The 2,586-nt window shown below is 34.3% G+C and overlaps 1 non-coding gene across 1 annotated transcript; it reads left to right on the top strand.

Moving 5' to 3' along the window:
• Window positions 1-811: 811 nt before the first annotated feature.
• On the top strand, window positions 812-919 carry LOC148555761 (small nucleolar RNA R71). Its single transcript, XR_015887564.1, has one exon. It is a non-coding gene; the product is annotated as a small nucleolar RNA R71 (small nucleolar RNA).
• Window positions 920-2,586: the final 1,667 nt, after the last annotated feature.

Here is a 2,586-nt window from a genome sequence, read left to right as displayed (position 1 = left end):
GGTCTTCCTCCTTGGGATTCGCGTCCTCTCCTCTCCTCGCAGGTTCGGCCATGGCGCTTATGTCAATGGCCTTGCACTCTCCATTTGGGTTCTCTTCTGTATTGCTTGGGAGAATACTAGGAGGGATTTCAGTGATCCTTTTACTCAGCTGGCCCACTTGTGCTTCCAGATTTCTAATGGAAGACCTTGTTTCATTCATGAAACTTACAGTGGCCTTAGATAGATCAGAGACTAGATTTGCTAAATTAGAAGCATTTTGTTCAGAGTTCTCTGTCTGTTGCTGAGTTGATGATGGAAAAGGCTTGCTATTGCTAAACCTGTTTCTTCCACCATTATTAAAGCCTTGTTGGGGCTTTTGATCCTTCCATGAGAAATTTGGGTGATTTCTCCATATTGAGTTATAGGTGTTTCCATAAGGTTCACCTAAGTAATTTACCTCTGCTATTGCAGGGTTCTCAGGATCATAAGCTTCTTCTTCAGAAGATGCCTCTTGAGTACTGTTGGATGCAGCTTGCATTCCATGCAGACTCTGAGAGATCATATTGACTTGCTGAGTCAATATTTTATTCTGAGCCAATATGGCATTCAGAGTATCAACCTCAAGAACTCCCTTCTTCATAGGCGTCCCATTACTCACAGGATTCCTTTCAGAAGTGTACGTGAACTGGTTATTAGCAACCATGTCAATGAGTTCTTGAGCTTCTGCAGGCGTTTTCTTTAGGTGAATGGATCCACCTGCAGAAGTGTCCAGTGACATCTTTGATAGCTCAGACAGACCATCATAGAATATATCCAGGATGGTCCATTCTGAAAGCATGTCAGAAGGACACTTTTTGGTCAACTGTTTGTATCTTTCCCAAGCTTCATAGAGGGATTCACCTTCTTTCTGCTTGAAGGTTTGAACATCAGCTCTAAGCTTGCTCAGCTTTTGAGGAGGAAAGTACTTGGCTAAAAAAGCCGTGACCAGCTTATCCCAAGAGTTCAGGCTATCTTTGGGTTGAGAATCCAACCATAATCTAGCTCTGTCTCTCACAGCAAAAGGGAAAAGCATGAGCCTGTAGACTTCAGGATCTACTCCATTAGTCTTAACAGTATCACATATCTGCAAGAATTCAGTTAAGAACTGAAAAGGATCTTCAGATGGAAGTCCATGAAACTTGCAGTTCTGCTGCATTAGAGAAACTAATTGAGGTTTCAGCTCAAAGTTGTTTGCTCCAATGGCAGGAATGGAGATGCTTCTTCCATGTAAATTGGAATTAGGTGCAGTAAAGTCACCAAGCATTCTCCTTGCATTGTTGTTGGATTCGGCTGCCATCTCCTTTACTTGTTCGAAATTTTCAATCAAGTTGTCTCTGGATTGTTGTAATTTAGCTTCTCTTAATTTTCTCTTCAGAGTCCTTTCAGGTTCTGGATCAGCTTCAACAAGAATGCCTTTTTCTCTGTCCCTGCTCATAAGAAAGAGGAGAGAAAAAGAAAAGAAGAGGAATCCTCTATGTCACAGTAAAGAGGTTCCTTATTGTTAGTAGAAAAGAAGAAGAAGAAATTCGAACACAGATAGAGGAGGGGGTTCGAATTTGGTGCTGATGTGAGGAAGAGATGTTAGTAGATGAATAAATAAATAGAATAAGATGAGAGAGAAGGAGGGATTTTTCGAAAATTATTTTTGAAAAGGAGTTAGTGATTTTTGAAAACAGTTTTTGAAAAATATTTAGTATTTTTTTTTCGAAAATATTTTTTTTTTTTGAAATCAAAAATAAAAATAAAAATAATTAGTTAATTAAAAAGAAATTTTTGAAAAAGGGAGAGGTATTTTCGAAAATTAGAAAGGGAGAATTAGTTAGGTGGTTTTGAAAAAGTTAAGAAACAAACAAAAAGTTAGTTAGTTAGTTGAAACAAATTTTGAAAACCAATTTTGAAAAGGTAGTTAGGAGGTTAGGAAAGATATTTTGAAAAGATATTTTTTTGAAAAAGATAAGATGAGAAGATATTTTTGAAAAGATATGATAGAAATTAGTTTTGAAAAAAGATTTGATCTTAAAAATCTTAATTAATGACTTGATTCACAAGAAATCACAAGATATGATTCTCAAAGTTTGAATCTTTCTTAACAAGCAAGTATCAAACTTCAAATTTTTGAATCAAAACATTAATTGATTATGTTATTTTCGAAAATTTGGTATAAAAAAATAAGAAAAAGATTTTTGAAAAATATTTTTGGAATTTTCGAAAATAACTAAGAATTTTGAAAAAGATTTGATTTTTGAAAAAGATTTTGAAAAAGATAAGATTTTCAAATTGAAAATTTGATTTGACTCATAAGAAACAACTTGATTTTTAAAAATTTTTGAAAAAGTCAACTCACATTTTCGAATTTGATGAGAGAAAAAGGGAAAGATATTTTTTTGATTTTTGAAATTTTTATGAAAAACATGAAAATTATGCAATGCATGAAATTTTTAGATCAAAATAATGAATGCATGCAAGAATGCTATGAATGTCAAGATGAACACCAAGAACACTATGAATGTCAAGATGAACATCATAGACACAATTTTGAAAAATTTTTAATGCAAAGAAAACATGCAG

Source organism: Arachis ipaensis, chromosome B6 (genome assembly GCF_059453495.1).
Source record: "Arachis ipaensis isolate K30076 ecotype BB chromosome B6, ASM5945349v1, whole genome shotgun sequence".
Classification (NCBI taxonomy): domain Eukaryota; kingdom Viridiplantae; phylum Streptophyta; class Magnoliopsida; order Fabales; family Fabaceae; genus Arachis; species Arachis ipaensis.
This window is presented reverse-complemented; position numbering and strand designations above follow the sequence as displayed.